The sequence below is a fragment of the Danio rerio genome, chromosome 14, assembly GCF_052040795.2.
Source record: "Danio rerio strain M-AB ecotype USA chromosome 14, GRCz13ab, whole genome shotgun sequence".
Classification (NCBI taxonomy): Eukaryota; Metazoa; Chordata; class Actinopteri; order Cypriniformes; family Danionidae; genus Danio; species Danio rerio.
Genome location: NC_141034.1, coordinates 36093037 through 36119546, shown reverse-complemented (window position 1 = coordinate 36119546; position 26510 = coordinate 36093037). Strand labels below are relative to the sequence as shown.

General features: G+C 33.8%; 1 protein-coding gene across 41 annotated transcripts in view; it reads right to left on the bottom strand.

Moving 5' to 3' along the window:
- zic6 (zic family member 6) overlaps positions 1 to 26510 on the bottom strand; it is a 166950-nt gene that overhangs the window by 115337 nt on the left and 25103 nt on the right. For 10 of the 41 annotated variants that reach the window (XR_015506709.1, XR_015506728.1, XR_015506696.1 and 7 more), the window contains exons 1-2: positions 9115 to 9228; positions 8875 to 9055 (exon numbers count right to left, since the gene is read on the bottom strand). The exons of 18 other annotated variants lie outside the window; for them this stretch is intronic. The gene's annotated coding sequence lies outside the window, so the exon portion shown is untranslated. Of the gene's footprint in view, positions 1 to 8862; positions 9091 to 9114; positions 9229 to 26510 lie in introns of those variants that run through there. 13 more of the 41 variants (XR_015506712.1, XR_015506732.1, XR_015506717.1 and 10 more) reach the window with 3 other exon arrangements.

Here is a 26510-nt window from a genome sequence, read left to right as displayed (position 1 = left end):
CTCATGGACACAAACGTTTGCAAGTTTGTTGATTATGGTAAGTGTTTTGGACTGCTGTTTAAATGCAATGTGTATGGTTTTTGATATTTCTGAAGTTGTCCAGTACATGCTTATCTCATCCAGTGTGCAACAGTGTGCTTAATATTGTAAAGTTTCTTGCTTTAAAAACAACCTACTGCATACAGCTCTATTTCAAGAGTTCACACTTAGCTGATGATTTACAAAAGCTTGTTTGGCATGCTGTCCCGGGAGAGAGCCCCGAGCTCAAGGGCTCCTCGAGCCCGGGGCTTCCTCCCGTTGGCAGAGCAAGAGGGGAGCCTGAGCTCGGTGGATCTCAGAACTCCCCTGCCGCTGTAGCTAAGGGAACGCAGGGGATTAGACAAGCTTGATTGTTATGCATGTTGAATGTCTTTGGATGGTGGGAGGAAACCGGAGAACCCGGGGAAAACCCACGCGGACACAGGGAGGACATACAAACTCCTCACAGAAACACCCACCGGTCCTGTGGAACCAGGGCCGGCAGTGTTCTTGCTGTGTGGCTCACAGTGCTAACCACTGGGCCGCCGTGCCGCCCAATCACAGGTAAAGGAGGAGAATAGGGGAGGAGGGGGGTTTCATCCAAACGAAGATAAAGTGAACTGAAAACTTTGGCTATTTATAGTAGCTTAGGGCTCATATGATTGGAAGATAGTGATTAGCAAATGCGAGACTGGCCGTGATAAATCATAAGCACGTGATCCTCTCGAAATTAGTTTATGAATAAACTTCACTTAACGTGACATAGTGTGTCACTGTATTCCAATGCTCACTTAAACATCCATTTTATTTTCAGATACTTTCTTAACTGATGTATTCTCACTGCTGTCATTTTAGTTGTACATTTGTTTTGTTATGATTAAAATAATCACTTAATAGTAAACCAATTCTCTGATAATGCTAACTTCTTTATAATCCCAAATGAGCTCTGCTGTAAGTATATGGGTGCCTACAGTGTAAAAAATGCTGGGATCCACACAATTGCTTCATGTTGTCCTAACACAAATCGATTAAGTTATCTTAATATTTTTGGCACATTTGATTGGTTTGAACAAAATACATAATACAATTAAGTTGTCCCCTCAAAAACTAAAGGAATAGTGTTGATTCAGCTCATTTTAAACAAGCAGTTTCAACCATCAGCCAAAATTACTTTTAGTGTGTAAAATGTCATTTTTAATGGGGCACAAGAAGATCATACAAATGCATTTATATCAATTCACCACTAATTCGCCAAAAAACTGCACCAAGAGTGTGTTGGATTCACTTTAAAAGCAAGTAATACTGTTGAATAAAGCAAGATGCGCACTTAACGAGTTGTCTAGTGCCTACTAATGTTTGTCAAGCCATACTTCCGTTATGCTTTGCTAACCTGCCTACTGATTTAACCTTGTTAAATTTTGGGACTCCTCTATAAATCCTGGATTAGGGAGGACAAATGTCACAGCGACTCTCACTGAAAGACATCCTCAGCACAGCACACCCAAACCCCATCACTTTCCTCATTACAGGCACTTCATGGCTCTTTAAGGCTCCAGGTTTTATCTGGGATTTCACATTTCTTCTCTCGCATTTGACATCCCTGGCCCAGTTACTTGGAATCAGGACTTGACGCAGGGCTCTAGAGCTGCAGGGCTGCACCTTGATTCGTGAAAAGCACCAATGGTACAGCTAAGCCCTGATAATTACAGGTCAAAAATACACTCCAGGCCTCCACCCACAGAACACACTGACCTGAGCTAATGGTTGGAGTGTGGGAGCGTTATATCAGCATTTCCAGTTGTTCTACAGTCTACCAGAGGTCTGTGTGCACAACAGCCTGCACTTTGTATGTTGTTGAGTATGCGTCTAATTGAGAGGTAAGCTCCCCCCAAAAAGTTTGGTGCCTTTAGAAAGTTTCCAATAAATATCCTGTGCTTAATTTTAAACACCTGCCCATAAACCTCTGAGGAATGCTAAATAAAACCAAAGCTTTCAGAGCAAGCCTTCTGTCTGGCTCTCACTCTAAGACAGCAGGATTTGTAATGGCTGTAACTAAGATTAAGCAGTTCAGGCTGGACCGGCTGTGTAAAAAGAAAAAAAAATGTAATTGCACTGGTACATGTTTCACAGTAGGGATGTGCACAAGTAATCAAGAACTCGAGTACTTGTCTGAACCAGTGAGTCAAATGCAGCAAGGCCTCGTCCCAAATGATGCCTTAAGATGACATGTGGTTCCCCTCTGTTTACACACTATGAAGACCTCCAAAAAGAACGCAATTAGTGTGAACAAAAAAGCCACTTCTGAATGGACAGCCTATGGTCTAGTGAACTTCATGAGCATGCATACACACCAGTTTCTGCAAGTAAGTTCACAATTTGAGACAAGACATAAAAACACTCTGCAATTAGTTTGTCATTAGTACCTAAGAAATAAGCTACTGACAGGGCTCGAAATTGCGACCATTTTGGTCGCATATGCGCCCGAAAATTAATTTATGCGACCTCATAATATATCTGGGAGCATTAGTGCGACCTGTTTTGATAATTTCTAAAAACATGCTGAATCGCACTTCCCTGCCGATATATTGGTTCATATTAGCTGTCATTCACTCAAGGTATTCCGCTGTCAGATGACAGGGAAGGAGCTTTTATGACCACAGGAAATGCAAACGGCTGAAGAGTGAAAACTTAAAGCACACAGGTTTGCAAACCCCACCTAAAGTTGAGGCGCAGATGAGAGCGATCAAGACGTGGGGAATATTGATCCGCCAGCTGAGATCAATCGAGTACGTGCTATTCGTTTCATTCACTGCGTGTTCAGCGCAAATGTCCACTAAAAGTCAAATCTAATACTGTACATATCATCGTTAAAGAAGCTCGCCTTTACTAAGTTTACACTGAAACTGTGGCTCATAACAAACAGCGGTATTGCGCCGGTGGTCATCGCAAGAATCCTGCTCAACCTGCTCATAAATGGGGTCGGCTGACTCGCCTGCTTTCCACTAACACAGAAACATGAAGATCAGCTCAGACTGAACCTTTAAATTGACACAAACTAAAACCAAAACTTTTAAAGAGTGATAAAAGTGAGACTTTACTTACTTTCTTTTGTCAATTCTTTCTTGAGGTGTATATATATATATATATATATATTTTTTTTTTTTTTATTTAGTTACTGATGACTGTTTTGCAGCTTTCAGCCTTGAATTGAATTATTAAAATCTTTTGTTTGTTTTGTAGCAGAAATATTATTTATTAGATTGAGATGCATATATAAACAGCAGTACAAAATCAATATTTCTTACTGCAATGCTTCATTTGTGTTTGATGCAAACTATACAATTATTTTTCATAAAGTAACAGACTTTTTATAGCAGATAACCTACATTCATGCACATTCAAGGCAGCATAATGATGAGAAATGTAATTCATTGTTACTATTATTGTCATTTTCATCATCATTAATGTTTTATAATTATTCGACATTCATTTTGGAATTATTGCACACAAATATCAATGTAATCTCAGTTAGATAGTTGTTTCTGGTTTTTGTTAGTCCTAATTGATGTTTTAAAATACAATAAATCCCTTAAAATACTATTTGCAGTGGTGCTCCTTCATTTTTGGTGGGTGCTCCTAAATTTTTTCTGGTGCTCCTAAATTTTTGAAGTTGGGAGCACCGGTGCTACCAAGTAAAAAAGTTAATTTCGAGCCCTGTACTGATCTAAACTTACCACATCTCTATCATGATGACAAGAAGATACAAAGTGCAATGTTAATTTCAATTCTACAATAATTTTTAATACATTTCTTTCTTTCTAATTATGATATGCTGTCATTTGGGTATGCTTGATTTTGATCAAGCATTAACGTTTAATGAATAATTAATAAATAAGGTTTTTTATTACTAATTATAAAACATTTATTTTTAATGTATATTTCTTTCTGAAAAAATGTATTATTTGATACATTTATAAATACAAACTTCAAATGTTTATTAAATTATTGAACAGCATTTCATAATTAAAATAAAATATTTTATAACATTATAAACTCTTTTATGTCAATTTTTATCAATTTAATTTTCTTGGTGGATAAAAGAAACACCTTTTAAAGTATCAAACTTTTTAACACTAAACATTTTAAACTATTAGAGCAATTCCATGCAAATGTCAACCTTGCTATGAAAAGTTTTCAAAGTTTTTTTTGTGTAAGCAAGTATTTTACAGTACTTCAGAAATACTCAAAAATGTCTTTGTTAATGTTTTCAAACAATTATACTTGATTTACCAAAGTCACACAAGTGCCAATTTCACATCCGTCCCATCCATAACGGAGAGATGTCACATCCATAACAAAGCTTTTCCCCCATAAATGCAAAAATGACAAATAAAATAAAATCAATAGAGTCAATCTATAGAGAGCCAACTCTTATTCTTTTGATACGCATCATTTCTTTTGGGTTGTGCAGTGTAATTCACACAATTTCTACAAAGTATGTTGCATACTGTAAACTTGCTAACCTTTTTGGTCACATCCATAACACAATTATTTGCCTCATTAAAAATATAAAAAATGTTGTTTTGGAAAATATGAACAGATGTTTCAATGTAATGTTAACATACAGTTGAAGTCAGAAATTTTAGCCCCCTTTGAATTTTCTTTTTTTAATATTTCCCAAAAATGTTTAACAGAGCAAGGAAATTTTCACAGTATGTCTGATAATATTTTTTCCTCTGGAGAAAGTCTTATTTGTTTTATTTCAGCTAAAATAAAAGCAGTTTTTTATTTTTTGAAAATCCATTTTAAGGTCAAAATTATTAGCCCCTTCAAGCAATTTTTTTCGATAGTCTACAAAACAAACCATCGTTATTTAATAACTTGCCTAATTGCCCTAACCTTCCTAGTTAACCAAATTAACCTAGTTAAGCCTTTAAATGTCCCTTTAAACTGTATAAAAGTGTCTTGAAAATTGTATGTACTGTCATCATGGCAAAGATAAAATAAATCAGTTATCAGAAATAAGTTATTAAAACTATTATGTTTAGAAATGTGTTAAGAAAATATTTTCTCCAATAACCAAAATTGGGAAAAAGAAATAAACAGAAGCGCTATTAATTCAGGGGGGCTAATAATTTCGACTTCAACTGTATACTTTCCCCGTGAATGTTTTGAGTTTATATTGCAAATGTCACATCCATAACACTGGAATCGCTCATTTACCACACAAATATGAAGCAGCTCATCATAATAGGACTTTTGAAGAATCGCGTGACACAAAAGACTACACTTGAAAAAACTCTGAAAATTCCGAAATTCAGATTTGAATCACAGGAATATATTTCTCAATAATTTGACAAATAAAATAAAAATTTAGTTTGTATTACTACATATCTTTATTAATACATGTTTTTAGCCTAAGTTGTTTATAAACTATATATATATATATATATATATATATATATATATATATATATATATATATATATATATATATATATATATATATATATATATATATCATCTATAATATACACACTCTAATTGTTTGTCAACATAACAAAAACTCAAATATCTCATAAATGACGCTTTCCTTGAGATTTTTTGCCAAAGGCAAAGACTTCCAAATACACATGTTGCCAGCACCTAAATAAAAACAAAAACAAAGATAAAAGTGCCAATTGTGCTTTCTTTGTGTCAGCAAATCCACATTCAATCAAGAAACACACAGCAGACCCTGTGCAGAGCAAAATAGGGCAGGAAAAGGGTCTTGAACTTGCTTTCAATTTTGACCCCCAGGAGGGGGGCGAGGGGTAACCCAGGGGCTGGAGACGGTTCTACTAGACTGCAGCTCTGGTTTCGATTGCCCAAACTCCTGACGCCTTCCGCTGCTGCACCTGTCAGCCGTCAATAGACCCCCTGCCCGCACCCTTTCAGCATGGTGAATATATGGCCATGCTCAATGCCCCCACCCAGCTAATTACTGAGACCTCAAAGGCACCACTACTGCACCAGACCAGCCTGCTCTGACCTGTGCATCTTACACACACGCGAATACACTTACACACACATGTGGGTCTCTGGTGAGGAGCGCGGCTGATGGAGGCACTATTGCGTGGCAGGAGATTAACAGAGCTGTCTACACGCAAGCATGAATAATACAGTTATCACTCCAGACAGACAGGCTACACAGACGGCAGGTTTAAACCACAGCTCAGCACTGAAGCCCTGGCAGGACTCGGCCCCTAAATAGAAGCTCTCTGCTAGAGAGGATCAAGTGTGTGGACCAAAAAAAAAAAAAAAAAACACACACACACACACACACACACACACACACACACACACACACACACACACACAAGATTAAGGGAGGCTGGGCTTAGTTGTCACAGGGCTTCATCTTAGTAACTGTACTGCTTCTTTTAGTTGTTTTTGTTTGTTTGTTTTGTGCATTTTAGCTGTTACATTCAAGCAACCAGTTTTCATTTTAATATGTGACCTGGAACCACAAAAGCAGTCTTTTGATGCACAGGTATATATATTTTTACTTTTTTGCCGAATATAATTAGAATATTATGGTATCTGGTATCTTCAGGTTTCATGAAAATACTTCAGATAATCAAAACTCGTTTTCTATTAGTATTGAGTATTGCTAAGGTCTTCATTAAAATAAATTTGAATGCGACTTTCTCAGTAATTCAAATTCATTAACCCCTTAGGATACCAGATTTTAAAATATCTGCCAAATATTATCCAATCCTAATGGACCATTTATTAATGACAAACGTATATATTCAGCTTTCAGATTATGCTTTAGACATTTATATATCTTAAATTGATACTTATGAGGGCCAGACATCTGCAGACATCTTTTGCTATTTCTGCGCAGAATTTTGTTAAAAATCTGTGGATTTATGCAGAATGATTTTAGGAGTATCATAACTAAAAAACTTAATATATGGAATAAAAAGTAATACCTAAGTTTTATTTAATGTTTACAATGCAAATCTAATTAGATCTGCACTTTTTTGGTAAACAAAGCAAGTCTCTCATATAATAGATTTACTAAAAGAAAGAAAATATTACTTTACAAACTGTATTGTAAATAAATCATATGAATATTTTCATATTAGTTAATAATATTACTGAAATTAATTTAAAAACTGAATAAATATAAATGTACACAAGTAAATAAACAGAATCAATGATGGGCTTAAAATCTGCAGAAATCTGTGGAATTCTGCATGCACAGATTCCATGTGGGCCTACTCATGACTTGTTTTGTGGTCCAGTTTGCAGCACAATATTGGAAAATTAATTCATTTTGATTATTTGCTTTGCTGCGGTATATATTGCGATGCACGTAGTATTTTATCAGATTATTTGAATAGGTCTATTTAAAAAGATTGCATTAATTTAGAGTGGAGTGATCAAGTTGTTTTCGATTCGGTGAATCTCAATAAAATGTAATAAATTTGCAAGCATATATGCATGCAACAGACCAAGAACTAGAAGGTTAATAAATAATGCTTTATGTTTTTCTGCGGAGTCTAACAGTATTCAAATATAGAAATGAAACAAGTCATCTTTGTACAAATATTTGATACAATAAAAAAAAAATAGTTTTTAATAATATCTCCATATTTTAATCTTTCAGTCCAGGGTCACATATATGAACAGTTATTTTTAAAATCGCATTTTGTGTAAATTGCTAATGGAGCCATTAAACATGTTAAATCACATTTGCATACATTATGGCAAGTGTTCATTTTATTAAAAAGGCACAATTACAATAAATAGTTAATATCGTGTTGAAACAAACGTTTTGATGTACATTTCTTTATAATGATCAACCAAAGAAAAATCAAAAGGACAGGAACTCATATTAATGGACTTAAGGAAACAGATGATTTCAAGCTTGCTGAGGTTTGGACTAATTTATTGGTAAATTAATATGTATATTAAATCAAACTTATACAATAAAATATTCTGTTGGTTTAAATAGTTTTAATCAATTTATGAGATATTTTACTAATAATCTTAGTGCAATATTTTTGTAATATGCATTTGGGAATTATGGAGAATTTTCATTTCATGACTTTATAGTGTTGCTAAAATGAGGCAAATTGTCAATTATTTTGAAAATTACAATATTCTGAATACATTTATGATTTTTTTGTAATTGCATGTACAGGTCTGCATGTTTTTGCTTTTTGTTTTATGGAAACGCACGAGATTTTTTCAGTTCCCACAGTGCAAACTTTACCATAAGGCATATCGTTTATCCGAAACAAACTAAATAATTCTTCAATGTGCAGCTTGCAGCATGTTTTAACAACGTGTCCCTTGGCGGGACTAATATTTCAAAGGCACATCACACAGATCGACGGGTAATCCCAACAACAACAAAATAGCACATGACTGCGTTACGCACTGGCAGCTGATTCGCCCTCGTCACAGTGATGCGTGCATGAGCTCAAACATGGATGCGCTTTATTAACACTTCACAGTGCGAATCGCGGCAGGTGCATCTCGCTTTATAAAGTGCGCTCACGATAGAATGAGCTGTACAAAACCATACCCGACGTACATATAGCGACCTTTCCACAGACTGTCACTACTCCAGCATCCACAGTCTGAATGTTTGTCGCCTCTCTCTCTCTCTCTCTCTCTCTCTCTCTCTCTCAGCCAAAGACAGCAGCACCTGCGACAGCCCACCGGCTCTCTTTTTAACCCAATTCCTCATCAAAAACGCTTATGTTTTTGTTTAGGAGTATGTTACGCAATACTTCAGTCCAGATAAGAGAGTGCGACATGTAATATGTGTCCCGCGTGCAAACTGACATTGCTGCGTACCGGCGTTTGGGAGAAAGTGAGTCGTCTGCGGCTGAACTTGAGAAGGATGAGAGTGATGGTAGAGACGCGCTCATTCAGTTCAGGTCCTCAGCATCCATCCACCTCCCAAAACTAGAAACCTGCCTCGTAACCTCCAGAACACACAGAGAGAGCAGGTACAGGGCGTCCCGCGCCGTCCGCCCTGCGACATATTTTTAGTTTTGACCCGTTGATGTCATTTCCTGTATGGGTACCACATACCTTAAGTCGTTTGAAAAGCACTAATTGGTCGTGATTTATTTTCCAGTTCGCTTGACCGCACTGGTGTACGGGGTCAGGCGAGCGGCTGTTTCTGAGAAATGCGTAAACAAATGTGACCGGTTTGGTGTTTTGAAGAATTTAAAGTGATATTCAACATCCTGCTCCGCTCGTCCGCCTACTGTGTGGCGTCTTTACTTTTATATAATCACAGAATGATCCAATCGCACACCTTCATGGAGTCCAGTGCGTTTATCCTACAGGAAGTGCTTCATGTGCGAGAGACTGATCAAAACCTCCTAAAGGCCTGGATAATTTGCTTGCCTTTCGTCCTCTAAAAAGTTTGCTTGCGATTCCATACATTGTTCGTGTCCAGCAAAAAAGTAGGTTAATGGATTGACGAGTATTTACCAACAGTGTTTAAACGCCTGTAAGGTGTATGTTAGGTGTGTGTGTTATCTATCTATCTATCTATCTATCTATCTATCTATCTATCTATCTATCTATCTATCTATCTATCTATCTATCTATCTGTCTATCTGTCTGTCTGTCCGTCCGTCCGTCCGTCTACAGTGCTCGGCATAAACAAGTACACCCCTCACAAATCTAAATTCATATTTTTAGTAGGAAGCTATACAATATATTTGTGCATATACATTAGATTAGTCAGTACTGAAGCCATATATGGAGCTTATCTAACAAAATAACTTATGATAACGGTCCAAAAACTAGTACAGCCAAATGTATATGTTATAGAAAAATATTAAATACAAATTTAAAAAGGAAGAAAAAAAAATCAAGAGAAGCAAAAAAAAAAAAAAAAAAAAAAAAAAAAAAATATATATATATATATATATATATATATATATATATATATATATATATATATATATATTTTTTTTTTTTTTTCCAATATTTTATTTTAATTTATCTTTCAATTTCTTAATATATTCGGTGATAACAATATTATTTTAATAAATATATCTGTTTAGTAAATCTGTAATGTTTAAATGCACAAAAATACAATGCCTATATTCACAGAGAAATGGATAAAAATATTCATTTTCAAAATGGAGTACACTCAATTATGTCTGTCTGTCTGTCTGTCTGTCTGTCTGTCTGTCTGTCTATCTATCTATCATATTTAAAATACTAATATTTTTTTATCTATTTAGCTGCATTCAAACCTATTTGTACAAAATGTAATGAATAATTAAAGTTGTGTTATGAAGATATTTATAATTTATAACTTAAGTGATATTTTATTTATTAATTGTTTTGCTTTTCAAACTATTCTTTCTGTACAAAAGACAATGAATAGAAGATGCTGAGGAAGATTTGATCTCTACACTTAAAAAATATTTTTTTCACCCTATTTAAAATGAGATTTAGAGTTTTTTGGGACAAATGAATTGTTCTATGTTCAATTCACTTAAATTTGTAAAAACTATTAACCTAACTTAATCAATTTGTGTTGTGACAACATAAAGGTTTTGTGCACAACCCAGCATTTTTATAGTCTGTCTGTCTGTCTGTCTGTCTGTCTGTCTGTCTGTCTGTCTGTCTGTCTATCTATCTATCTATGGTTCCAATATTTAATTTCAATATTTAATTTAAAACTTTATTAAAAATATAAACATAAACAAATCACTTAAATCTGTAACACATTAATTTATTTTTTTCAGTAGCATAAATACATGCATAGCCATATTATTTCACATTTGACTGTAAAATCCCTAATGTGTTGATCTGTGTGTTTTGATCTTGCATAATTGTTTGACATTGGTTTGCCTAACTTATTACTAATACCTATCCTGAGTTATATACATCTCTCTGACCTAAAACTCCATCATGCTGCATGAGTGAAAAAGGGGCCCACTTTTTTTTCTTTATGGCAAAAAAAAGGATTGTAGGAGTTTAGACCTGGACCCCTGCAAGGCGCTCTCTTCTCGTCTTTTTACTCCTTAACCTGTGGACTCGACAGTCTATCTCAGATCTATGGAGCCAACACGCCATGATAGATGGTCGCTGGCCTGCTCATACAGCCCAATATTTCAATTTCCTGCCTAGGCAGAAGCATTTCAGAGTTTGAATAGAGTTCATAGGCACAGTGTGGTTCCAGCCGCTGCCCTCGACACCCGCAGTGAAGACCCCAGACCCAAACATAGCTCTGAATTCCTGAGCCTCAGATAAAGCAGGCATGAGTCTCAATGGTGATTGAAAGAGCTACAGCTACACCTAACATTGCTTAAAGATCCATAAACAAGTCTGAAGTGTTGGACTCCTAACGACTGATTTTTTAATTACTGTGTTTTAATATGGTAAATAATCAAATATACACATAGCTGCATACAATTATTTGATATCTAATTTAAGTCCCTTCATATTTGTCTACACAGTCTCAGCTTTTTGTGAATGTCTTTATTATTTTCTGAACATATGTGCATTTATTAAGTAATACAGTGCTCAGCATAATTGAGTTCACCCCATTTTAAAAAAATGAATGTTTGTATCCATTTCTCAGTGAATATAGGCAATGTATTTTGGTGCATAAACAAAACAGATTTATTAAATTGATATATTTATTAAAATAATATTTTAGTCAACAAACATATTTAGAAATTGAAAGATAATAAAATTAAATCAAGCAAAATATTGAAAAACAAATTACAATCTACAAAATTTCAACAAAACTTTTCATTTTTTTAGCTTCTCTTGATTTTTCTTTTTAAAATTTGTATTTAATATTTTTCTCTTCCATATAAATTTGGGTGTACTGGTTTTTGGACTGTTAATATAATTTATTTTGTTAGATAAGCTTCAGATTTTGCTTCAGTACTGACTAATCTAATGTAAATGCACACATATAATGTTGTATAGCTTCCTATTAAAAATAAGAATTTAAAAGATAGATCTGTGAAGGGTTTACTTATATGTGCTGAGCACTGTATACACACACACACACACACACACACACACACATATATATATATATATATATATATATATATATATATATATATATATATATATATATATATATATATATATATATATGAAGAGTTTTGGTGCAAAAACCTCCAAGTGCCATCTCAAAATCAGCATTTCTCTCAGGCTAATGTGTGTAGTTTCAGTAGTTTTACTCTACAAAGAATAGATTCTTTTCATCACCTTTAAAGTGAAATAACTGGGAAAAACACATTTTAGAAGTAAAATTCAGATGGCACTTAGAGGTTTTTGCATCTGAACTATATATGTATATATATATATATATATATATATATATATATATATATATATATATATATATATATATATATATATATATATATATATATATATATATAAAACATAAAATTGTTGATTGAATAAATGTTTAAACCAATAAATAAACTTATATTTATGTTGTACATAGGCTGCTCATCGTTAGTGATCTTTAACCCTCCTCCCACAAAAAACCCAAAACACATAGAAAAGGTGTTATAATTACATTTACATGATTATGATTTCAAATCTTATTTTAGATTTCCAAGATATATATAATATATGTATAATATTCTGATTTTACGTACTTTAAATTCTTCAGCCACCTCACATTTTCTAGGTTGTCTCCACGTTCTCTGCTATTTCTTTATTGCAATTTGTTACATTAAAATAATAAATGAATACATTTTATGACCAGCAACAAATAAATACAAATTTAAGTTACAAAGACATTTTATGATTATTATCTATTATATGGGTTCTTTAAAGTCAGCTCATTTATTCTATGTTGTCTAGAAATCCCTTTAAATAATTTCTTTAGTTTGCAATTTATTTTATCCTATTTGTGTTGTTATTAATTTGCATACAAGTTTTGGCCTCAGAATATGCCACTGAATATTAAATATTAAATAGGAAAAGGTTTTAATCCATGCATGTGAGTGAAATAAGATACACTGTGCTTAAAGTACAAACAGTTAAAGAATATTATAAATAACATGTAAATATTTGTGCTTGTTTAGCATTACACCTATCATTTTATATTATAAGTCATCATTTATAATGACATGTCTTTCTGTTTTGACATGAATACAGGATTAAGATAACAGGCATGATTTAGATATAAAGTGATAACGCATTGAGCAGCCTGGCAGCAGCGCAACCATGCAAACTCCACAAAAAAACGCAAAAGATCAAACATGTGGGTGAGAGAGAGAGACGCATTAGGCAACAAAGTTAAAAGAGAATCCCCTGCACAAAAGAAAGAAACGCAGCGTTGCTTTTCAAGGAAGCCATGCTTCACTTTGGAATCAGTTCCCTTTAGTATGGCGCTCTCTTTCACCCAAAGCTCAACATTCAGAAAGAGAGAAGTAAAGAAAAAGACAAAAATATACACGCAAGAATGAAGCCATAGCTCACACAGCGATACGTGTCTCATTTTGACATTGTTATCTGGGTCAGTTATATTTATGAGTATCATGGTGTTTCAAGGAAATGTGATTATGTATGTTCATTTTAGGTGACAAAAGGGAAGCTCGTATCTGGTTTCTGGGTGTGTGGAGGAGGGAGGTACACATGTTTGCATTAACAATATTTGTGTAAAAGCTACAAAGTGACTGGAGCTCTCTAGATGTGAATGTGTGATGGGACGCTGTGGAAGGCCGTTCTAACATTTAATCTATGTACTACCAAAGTATTTATTTTTATGATACGAGTAAATATTTTTTAGGTGCCAGCTTTTTTTTTTATTTATTGCCTGCCAGCTTTTTTTATTAATTAAATGCTATCATTCATTGACTATAGTGATTATTCTTTCTTTTACAGTGATCAGCATAATTGAGTACACCCCATTTTGAAAAAAAAATTTTTTTTAAATGAATTTCTTTGTGAATATACGCAATGTATTTTGGTGCATTTAAACAAAACAGATTTATTAAACATATATTTATTTAAATAATATTTTAGTCACCGAACATATTTAGAAATTGAAAGATAATACAATTAAATTCAAGCAAAATAAATTTTTTTTTACAAATTTTTAAATTTATTTTGCTTCTCTTCCTTTTTTTTTCTTTTTTTAAATTTGTATTAAATATTTTTCTATAATATATAAATTTGGGTGTTGGACTATTATTGTAAGTTATTTTGTTAAGTAATCTAATATCTATGCACAAATATAATATTGTATAACTTCCTATTAAAAAATAAGAATTTAAAAGATAGATTTGTGAAGGATGTACTTATATATGCTGAGCACTGTACATTAATTTATTTATTATTTATTTACTGACAAGTATCAGTATATTCGTTAGGACAAGTAAATATTCTAACTAGTAACAAATTCAAACAATTCGCCATTGATTTTTATGGGGATTTGTCATTGACAAATCAATTATGGTTTATCTAGATTGTGTGCCAATTTTCACTAAAACACATTCACATACACTAGTTATTTAGAACTTTTTAGATAGTATCTAGCATTACTATTACCTAATTACATGATCATTATAGACATTGATTTCACTTTAAAAAGTCAGTAGTTAATTTACTTAAAAAACTAAGTAAACATATTGCCCTAAAGCAACAAACTGGCTTTATCAAAAAAAAAAAAAGCAGGTTAACACATTTTGAACTGTTAAGTTGACTTATTTTTTTTTATACTTATTCACATTTTTACACAATAATTTTGAAGCAACAGGTTTACTTACACAACTAATCGCCTTTTATGGTGTTATACAGCACTCAAAAACATAATTATGAAGTTTATCATTAACGGTTTCTTTTTCATTTATTTAATTTTTCAGTTTTTTAAAGTGCATGTTGTCAGATTCCTTAGAATAAAGCTAACTCTGTTAAAAAACAAATACTTTTAGCTTTAATTGATTAAAATTATGACAATAGTAGAGTTATATCTAGCTGTAGAAAAAGCCAGATCCAATTAAATTCTGTGAGATTAGAATTGATGAATTGAAATCCAGGCAGCTAAATCCAATGTATTTTAATTAATAAGAATAAAAAAAAACATTGGATTGATAAAAATTATCACATAAATCATTTTCTTATTTGTTTAATTAGTTTAACCAACAAATATCAATAACATAAAGCTTATTAATTAATAGATGCAAATATTAACCTTATGAGTCTGTTGAACTTATATTATGTTAAACTCACTTAAATCAGCTTGTGAAACTTATAAAATTAAGTTAGAACATGATTAACTTAGTTTAATAAGTTACAATGACCTAAAACATGTTCTCAGGACTAATTGATCATATATTTTTTTACAGTGTTTAAACAAAAGTCACTGAAAGATGTACTATTATGTAATGAATTAGTAATAATATCTATGTAATCAATAATAATACATATAATACAATGTAATATAATATATTATAATATAATAGTCTTATAGTTACCAGTATTTAATGAATGAGTATCTGATAAAAAGGCTAGTATCTTTTGAATAAGCACTATAAGATAATGACTGCATACATGTACCAGTAAAATGAATATAGATGTTTATAGATCAAATGTTAAAGCAGCTTGCCATTGGGATACTATGATTGGATGCGGCTCATAGCAAGCAGTGCACCCTAGTGGCATTAGAGTAGGACAGAAACACACACAGTCTATAAGCATGCAATATCACAGCATAGCATCAATGTTAGATGTTTGTGCATGCACAATTGTGGCACAATGTTTTAATCCAGAAACATTAGCACACTGACTCGCTGCAGGCAAGTACGCATTTGTTTCATTATTCCAGCATCACAACACCATAATATGAAGTACAATTGTGCTGTAATCTCTTGTCTAAATATAGCATGTATCCTCGCGTGCCCCTCATATATGGGACACCAGGCCTCTCTGTGATCAAAACAGAGGGTTTGTGAGCCCTCTAACCTTCAGATAACCCCGCCCCCATCCCTCATCCAAACCAAATGGCACTAACAGCGACTTCAAAGTCAATAGGCTTCCGGCTATCATTTCAGCTCCAACAACGAGAAAAAAAAATCTAACTCTAGTCTGAAAAATCATGGGTAAAAGCTAAAACGCAAATCTCAAATATTATTGTAAGCACTATGAGCACAACAAGTTGTAATTATCTCTGCTTAAAGGGTTAAACATTTTTCATTTAACCATGTTGTTTTGAACCTGTAACATGTTTGTTCATTTTAGAATACAAATACATGTTTTAATTACCTATTTGCTTTTTATTTAATTTTTTAAAGAACTTTCTGTTCTGCCATGAAATAATCAGCTCACCTAAAACTGTGCATGTGCAGGGCTGGGGGCTCCTTTCATATGGATAGTTTTATTTTCTGTCTACATTCACTAAACTAAATGTACAAAAGCTTTGCAAAAGGTATACTATAGTAGTTTAGGTATTAATATGCATACTTTAAATATGAATAATTATCTTTAAGATTCTAATAAAGGTTTAAAAAGAGTCAGTGTATCGGGAAATAGCTTTCTGGATGAAGAAAAAATGATCACAAATACAAATATTTGAGGGTGACATGGTGGCTCAGTGGTTAGTACTGTCGCCTCACAGCAAGTTCGAGTCTTGGTATTTATGTGTGGAGTTTGCATGTTCTCCCCATGTTGGCGTAAGTTTCCTCTGGGTGCTCCGGTTTCCCCCACATGCCAAAGACATGTGCTATAGGTGAATTGAATAAACTCAAATGGCCATAGTAAATGAAAGTGTATGGATGTTTTCCAGTACTGGGTTGCAGCTGGAAGGGCATCCACCGTGTAAAACATATGCTGGATAAGTTTATTCCACTGTGGTGACCCCTGATGAATAAAGGTACTAAGCCAAAGGAAAATGACTGAATGAATGAATGAATGAATAAATATTGCATATATTTACATTTGTCTTGTGAAGAAACAGCATAAATGCTGACATAATTCTGCCATGAACAATCCAATTATTTAAATGCATAACCTTAACTAACCATTAGATATCATATTTATGCCATGTGAATATTACTTTGACATAAAATACCTAATTGAAGGGATAGTTCAGCCAAAAATGAAAATTTGCTATTAATTTACTCCCCTTCAGGCCATCCTAAATGTAGGTGACTTTTTTCCTTCAGCAGAACATCAAAGAACATTTTAAGCTTAAACCGTGGTCCTTTGGTGATTCATAAAATGCAAATCAATACATTGAAGTCTTATGAAGTGAAATGATGTGAATTTCTGTTAAATTATGATGTTTGTGCAAGCTTAAACCGTAATAGCTCATGTGTGAGTTTGTTTTACTACAGAAAAACATAGACTTGTGCTTATTTAGGATGCTGCATCCTATATAAAAGAGTAAAATTATGTTTACATGCACATTTCAGACAGGAAGACTGACTTTACAGTATCCTAATTTTATATATGCCTTTATGCAACAGGGAGTCAGCTCTCCAGACTAGTGAATGCTGCTGTGGACTAAATTACTGTTGTAATATATGCTTCTATTACATACATGTCTGTTTCACTTTGCAAAATTTCAATTTATCTTTGAAAGACATGAGTATTAATTTACTTTTGTCTGTACATATATTTTTGTCTATTAAAGTGCTGGTAACCATTCATTTTCATTATAGAAATTACCAAGGTCTAAAAATCTTCTTTACAGTTCTACTGAACAAATAAAAGTTGTCTGCATCATAAAAAGTCGAGTGTCTTTTACTTGCTTTCTTTTTTTTTTTTTTTGGTGAACTGTCCATTTTATTCGAACACTTTCTATAAAGCTGCTTTTGAAGTGATATGAATTGTAAAAAGCACCATATAAATGATACTGACCATGATACTGATCTCCTGGTCGCCCCTCCTCTGCCCAAAATCACCCAAACAATCAGTACCTGCTCCTATCAAAAGCTACTTAATTACTTCTCAATGAGCACCAGATTGAAGAATAAGAGGAAGACGGCTGGAATCACTGGGATGGGGTGGAGGGGGGTGTGCGAGGATGTGTTTTAGCTGGACGATCAGGATAGTGAAAGAAGGGGGGTTGTTTAGACTGCAGCGTGCCAGACTCCCTAAAGCAGGGTTTAGCAGAGGCCTACAGGCCCAGGCAGCAGGCAGACTTCTTTTAGCTTGCGAAGTAGATTAATAATGAATTAAGGCATAAACCCTCCCCCCACCCCAACATACACATCCCCAAAAAGACATTCGCGCATGCTAATGCATTCATTATTTATAATGTGTGTGCACGACTGGGGCAGGATGGCCACATCTGAGGCTGTGAGTGGCAGAGGGAGATGAAGAAAGCAAAATCAGCCCCGGATGGATTTTAGAGGATGGCGAGGAAACATCCGCCCATTGTGTGGCATCTCTGGGTTTCTCTGAGTTGGGTTGGTTTTGGGGGGCAGGGATGAAGTGGGCAGTCAAGTTGTCAAGGGGGGAGGTGTGGATTAAACAAATAAATACATGATAAGAAATGATCATGCTGGGGTAGAAGGGTTAAATGGAGACAAAGAGGCTAAAGGAGCAAGCAGGGGGTCAGAGAGGGTTAGACTGACCCAGATTTACTGTCTGGACAACAGACTTGGGCATGACATGGCATACGTTTTTGTTTATTTAGAATAGTCGAAGAAAATGTTTGACAGTTGCTTTGTTTCATTCAAGTATGAACGTTGATGTGCACTAGGGTTTTAGGGTTAGGGTTCTTTTTGGACTCAAAATCGGTTCTTCTGTACTATCACTGCAAAAACCACCATTGAAAACTTTATGGAACATTGGAACTTTTCCATTGCACATACATTTCTTTATAGCAATAAAGATTCTAAAAATGTTCTTTAGACTACTAAAAAAATGGTTCTTTCATAATCTTTTCACTGAAATGTTCTTAGAAGAGCCAAGAGTGGTCCTTCTCTGGCAACAGTAACAAAAACTGTATTTACTGAAAAGTAAGGTAAAGGAGACTGGCAACATGTGTCAGCTTTGCTCCCATGCAGTGTGATAAGGTGATAAGATAAAGCAGTGGCCAGACATCCACAGAGCTTCTTGCAGTCAATATTCGCATAGATATGGAGAGATCAGGCTTGCTGACCTCCATCATCTCAACAGATCCCAGTGGGTCTTAAACTAGAGACAGACGGTTTAATCTGACAGAAAATGTCTTCAAATCAGTACAATCTGCCAAGAGATAAGTGTGAAAAGATCTAGAATAGATGTTTAGAGAATAAAAAAGACAGTTTTTTATGTGAAGCGGATTAATTTATTTTAATTTGCAGTATATACTTTTTTAAATACACTTACTGGATGTATACTGCACATGATATTCACTTTCATGATACTTGTGCAAAAATTCTTACAATTTCTGATTAAGCAGTTTGTTCATTAACTGAATTAATTCATGATTAAACAACAGGGCAGGAAAAAGGGTATTAAGGATTAATACGTATTAATCTGATTACTAATACTGATACATTTTAAACAATGACATCTTAAAATTAAATAGCATCATAGTTTTTGATGTGGCTCATGGGTATTTTACAAATGAAACAAATTTTCATCAAAACAGGCTCATTGAAAATACATGCTTCAGCCTACATGTTTGTGAAACTGCAAAAATATATTTGAATCTTATATTTGGCTGGAGTCTACAGGTAAAAGTAACACAACGGGAGAGTATGATTCCAACAACTTCTGTTCCTTTTGACACTAATGAAATCTAAAGTGACATATTATCAAGGAATGATTAATTATTTTGTGCACCAAATAAATACCACAAAACAACTTAACAATGTCTATGATTTTTAATTGAATACATTTGCCTCACAGATCCAAAAGAACAACTTTTCTGGGATGGTCTGATTGCTTGGTAGCTCACTTTGTATGGTGCATGTACTTAGGAGGCAGGTTACGCAAGTCCAGAGAAGCACAGTGTATAATGTATGGGTATGACGATATCCACACTACCACATTGATGTGTTTATTACAGACATCACCACCTTTTTTAGTTTATTTATTTATTTTTGCTTGAGAACTTTCAGGATTGTATTATTTTGTGATAAAGGCAAGCATCGTTGTTTTTTTTTTTTTTTTTCGGTCTTCCGTATTTTGTTTAAGGATTTCTTGAGGTAATAAAATAAACTTCCTGCACAAGATAGAGAGACATTCTATTAAACCATAAATATGAGTACATATAAGTACAAGATGCATGTGTATCTGAAACTTCCAATAAAATATACCCTAAGTAACGTAATTTAGATCTGCAAAAATGTATACAGCACCCTCTAGTGGATTCGTCTTCTAAAATGTGCAACCAAACATATATAGTAGGGCTGCACGATTAATCAAAAAAAAAATCATGATCTTGATCCGCCCTTCCACACTATCTTAATCCAGCATCTCTACAATTCAGCCAATTATATTTTCAAGTTTGGTAGATGCATAAAGGAGGTTTCACAAGTCTTCCAATTGTTTTACATAGGTTGCTCAGCAACGTAGACACCTCCAAATTTGTTGAAAGTGTCACATAATGTGTTTATAAAGTAATATTTACCCCAAAAAAATGTCACTTCTGTCTTAATGCAATGTTGTATTTGAGGCTGAGACATGAGGCTGACACATGACCTGACACACCGTTTACTACTTGGAGGACATGCGCGTGCCTACGAATGAAGTCTACTTTAGTGAACAGACCCTGCATAGGCTGTGGATAACGGAAAATAAAGTTGTAAATAATATTCAGTTCAGTTAATATTCGATCTTTTGAGAGCATAGGACATATGATTTCCATGCATGTTTTTTTCATCTAACTGACGGCATCAATGATATGATCACACTCGGCAGTAAAAAGGGAAACCAAAAGTGCGCACATCATTTAAATTATCAAATTGTATATTAGAGTTATGGACAAGCATTTGAGATGGGGTTTTTTTTCATAGCTAACACAAAGTGTTGTGCATGAAAATATATCTTTACCAGTGTAAGTATAACTACCCTTGTCTATATAATGTTAAATATATAATGCAAAGGGGAATCTGACAATGACAAATGTCTCATTTTACCACAGAAAATTGGTCTAATTATGTTGTCAATGGCAGATTGCTAGCATATATCTCAAACACAATAATTCAACTTCAGAATATTGAATTGTATTCTGATGTCATCACTATACTGTGCATTAACAACCAGGTCAACTTTAAAGTCTATTCAGGTGCACCATTCAAAGTCTATATAAATTCAGCATTTTAACCAACAGTAGAGCTTCACACAAGCCTAATATTATTATTGTTGTTTTACAGTATGTTTGAGAATAACAATAATATTAGCCTACTCATAGTAACCTTTATTTTACATCTACAGAATCGTGAGAAAATCATGATCTTGATTTGAAGCAAAATAATCTAATTTTCTCATTTTAGCCAGAATTGTGTAGCCCTACATGTAACAATTATTATATATATATATATATATATATATATATATATATATATATATATATATATATATATATATATATTTTTTTTTTTTTTTTTTTTTTTTTTTTTTTTTTTGCAAAAATGTAAGCTGAAGCAAATAAAAATGTTTAAATCCAGTTTTAACGTGATAACATTCAAAATCTAAAACATTCAAAAACCTTAAAAAATTGCTGATCAGATACAATAAGCAATATAAAAAAACATTTAAGTTTCTTTAACTAACTGAATAAGCAGTTTTTGCTCATTAAGTGAATCACTTCACCATGATTAAACAGCAAAGTGACAGTTAAAAAAAAGTTTATGACAGGTACAGGAAAAAACAGAGTCAGCTTCCAATTTACAGTAGCTTAACAATGCTGTTCTGCAAAGTTCCCACCTGAGGCCAGACCTCACAAGAGGACACCAGCTTTGTGCAAACATTGCAACATTTGTTTCACACAAGGTGTGCCACTAAAATGTTTTATACCCAATTTTACCACACAGGAAAAATCCATAAACTTTGGAAGTGTGTCAAAATAACACAAGAGATTGGATTTTCCACTGTTCAAAGACAAAATTGCCCTGCATCATCCCTGGCCCTTACTTTTTTATAACAAATACAACAGCATCCTTATTATGTGTGTGACTACCACTGTGTGCGCCATAGTGTTAGCTTGTAATCTGAAAGTGCAAGAGAGGTGTTTTGTAATCTTGCTTTCTGCTTAGACTGCTGGACCTCTAATCAAGACCAGAACATGCTGCTCCTCTTTCACACATGTAACGACGGTGTTTACAAAATTGCCAGAAACACTGTGAAAAATGATACTGGTGTTGTTATTTTTTTCTTTTTTCATGCTTGCTTTTTTTCCCATTGTTATGCCTTTATTATTCTGTAGATTATTAAACCATTAAAGCCATTTTCAAACTTAGAGGGAGAAAATAAGAACTGTAACTTCGTCGATCTATAGTGGCTTCTTGTAATGTTAAGTCACATTTAGAGATATGAAAAAAGTGACATTTGTATGACACGATTTTGCAACAAGCTTCATGGTGGTGCAGTGGGTAGCACGTTCACCTCACAGCAAGAAGGTCGCTGGTTCAGTTGTCATTTGTGTGTGGAGTTTGCATGTTCTCCCCGTGTTTACATGGGTATGCTCCGGTTTCCCCCACAAGACCAAAGACGTGGTATAGGTAAATTGGGTACACTAAATTGTCTGTAGTGTATGGATGTTACAAAGTGATGGGCTGCAGCAGGAAGGGCATCCGCTGCTTAAAACATATGCTGGATAAGTTGGTGGTTCATTTCACTGTGGCGACCCCGGATTAATAAAGGGACTAAGCCAAAAAGAAAATGAATGAATGAATGAATGAACTTTGCAATATGGAAAACAAATACATAATTGTGTGATATAAAATTGTAATTATGATAAATACAGACAGAATTGTAAGCTATAAAGTAACACTTGCATGATGCTCATAATTGTGAGATATTTATTACTAATTAATTAAAAATGGTTCATTATTAGGTCACATTTGTAAAATATAATGTGTTGATTTTGAGATTTTATTATTAGAATTATGAGATAATATAAGTATAAATGAGCTTAAGATTATTAAAAAGATACAAGATATAATTGGTTGTTTTATAAATTGTTTTCTAGAAGGTTCTACATGGACTCAAATTTGGTTCTTCTGCCCTTTCAGTACAAAAACCACCATTAGAAATTTGATGGAACATTGAGACTTTTCCTTTGCACATAAATATTTTATAGCAATAAAGACTAAAATATTACTTAAACTACAAAAAATGGTTCTTTAATGAACTAATAGAGATATTTACTACTAATTAATTCAAAATGGTTAATTATTAGATCACATTTGGTAGAAAGTAAGTCACATTTCATGTGCTGATTGTGAGATAATATTATTAGAATTAGAATTGAAGAGGTTAAATGCATAACCTCTAAACGCCATCAGACATTTTCCTCTAAATTGAGCATTTTTGTCAGGCTCCTGTGGGTATGTTCAGTAATATCATTTTATGGCAAATAATAACTCCTTTTCCTGTTCTTTAAATGAGCAATATCACACTCGTAGCAGTGCGATATGGCTGTATATCGGCACTGGTGGGAGGCGTGCACGGCCTCATGCCTTTGTGCCCCCACCAGTGCTGATATAGAGCCATATCGCACTGCTACGAGTGTGATATTGCGTTTATACAACAGTTTTCACGGCATAATTGTGTATATAAAAACAAAATCAAACATGGAGAGTCTCAAAAACGCTTTTGTATGAGGAACTACTTTCTTCTGGATTCAAATCATAAGCTGACAGTTAAACAGCTGAGCAAGCATCTTTTAAACTTTAGGTCTGTAGTGTCTGCTTTTTGCTGGCTGTATGTGGGCGGAGTAATACACAAAGGGTAAAGAGGCTGTACTGGTGCTGATATTACTTAAATATATCACGGCTATCAGCCAATCAGATTCGAGAACCAGACAGAACTGTTGTATAAAGTGAAATATCTTAACATAAACAAAGGAGGCTGAGAAAAATGTTCATTTTCTATGGAAATTTGAGATGGCACTTAGAGGTTTTTACATCTGAACTCCTCAATTATGAGTAAATATAAGTATACATGAGTTATCATATTTAGGAGTTATATTTACAGAATATAAATACATAACTGAAAATAAAATAATACTTATTGAAAAATATATAATAATATATATTAATTATTAATAATTAAATAAAATAATTAGTGAGTAATAAAGTTGAATTATGAGAAACAAAGTCACATTTGCAGGATCAAACTCAATTCTGCCATAAAACATCTAATTTATGGGTAGTCATAATATGACTTTTAAATTTGAATAATATAAAAAAATAAAACCAGAATTATGAGATATAAAGTAATACTTATGAGAAATAGTCACATTTGAGAAATAAAAGTAACATTTCTAAGAAATAAAATTGGAATTCTGAATCCTAAATTTGAACTTGAAGGAAATTAAGTCGCATATAAAATTGTAATTAGGCTAAATAAAGTCCAAATTATGAGTAATAAAGTCACAGTAGCCTTTGTTTCAGTCTAAAGTGAACATATTATTACAAATTAATGATGTATACAGATATAAATCAGCTTTTATAATTAATTACACATGAGCTTTGGTTAGGATGAAGGCTCATAAGAAGGCCAGTCCAGACCCTGCAGCTGCAGAAGGTCCAAGCGTCCATGTCTGTGACCTACCACAGGGAGTCTGAACAAAACACTCGGAGTGTCCTAGTGACGCAGGACCGCCAACCTCCTTCTCCAGAGGCTTTCATTAGGTTTCAAAGGCTTCCTGGTTTTAGATTACTGCAAAAACACGCGACCGTACTGACCAAACTCTACAGGGCACCGTGAAACAGGCCGGCTGAAGACACAAGCGTACAACCCTGCTGTGAGTCAGGAGGATCCCATTTACGCAGCTATTTGAACAGAAACGCCACACAGAGACAGGTGTGATTTTCATTACGTAACCTCTGGTTGGAGCAAAACCTTCATGTTTAGGGGACCAAAAGAGAAGTCAGGTTGGCGTCAGTCGCGTCAGTTGCCAACCTGCCTGACCTGTCCACCTTTTCAGTGGCACCTTGTCAGTCTTTGTCAAACCAAAAAAAAAAAAAAAAACAGAAAATGAGAATCCTCTTATACACTTCATGGCTTTTTTGAGTTTACTCAGCTTGAGGGAAATTATGCTGAATCAGCTTACTAATTAAAAAGATCCTATTATGCTTTATCACTTATTAAATGTTAGTTAGTGTGTAGTGTGTATGTTTGGTTCAACAAAGTTACAAATCTGAAAGTCGACTCCAAAGTGAGATATTCTGTTTTTAAAATAAATATATTTTCAAGGTCTACAACAAACAGTTTGTTTGGACTTTTCTAGGGTTTATAATGTCACAAATCACCAAGCAAATGCAAATGGTTTATGATTGGGGAAGGGCTAAATAGCAATAAAGTTGGCACTATGTCTTGCAATAGGTTCTGCACAATTCTCTTGATACCAATACTTTTTGGTTAAAAAATGGATTACAGTCGGCGCAATAGCCTAGTGGTTAGCGCACCGACATATGGTGCAATAGCACATCAGGGCATCGCGAGTTCGAATCCCTGCTCAAGGACATTTCCCTACCCCCTCTCTCTCTCTCCCACTTCGCTTCCTGTCTCAACACTGTCCTATCTAATAAAGGCAAAAAGGCCAAATATAAATCTTTAAAAAAAAAAGGATTATATTGTGAAATATCTGATTTCTGATGTGTAAGAATCCGTATTCTTTTGTTAATAATGATCATCGCAAAGGTTGTTTTCAATTACGTGGTTCTAATAAGGCGCAAAATTCAGATAGAGTGCAGGACGTAAAAACTAAATGGGAGACAGATAAAAGTCCGCATTTTTGCAATTTATACCATATTTCAAAGGAGATATAAATAGAAAATGACCACATATGTTGGGCATGATCCTAACATCATGAAGAGGGCCGAATTTTCTGTTGAACTAACATATTTTTTGCTTGTCATCGATGCTGTACATAACGTTACAGTATTTATTACAGTTTATCAGTTTACTATACTACAGTATTCTGTAGCATTCAATAACAAAGAGTTGTACACATTATACATGTTACTATGTGGTTCAAAAACATGTTTATAATAAATTACTGTAGTTTTTCCACAAGCTGATATATTCCAGACATTACGAAATAACAGATGAAAGCTACAAAAACATGGACGCATAGTCTACATAATTATTTACTTACTTTTGTAAGGGGGGAAAGTGCTCCACAATAATAACGTCTAGTTTTGTCGCAAAGGTACCATTTCTTTTCTTGTTCTGTCGATAAGCTTTCCATCAACAAACATTCATCGCTGCTGCGCATCTCAATATTCGTGTTACGGTAGTTTATTCTTCCAAATCGCCAGTAAAGACTTGGATTATAACAATTTCATATTCAAGATGGAAATTTCATTACA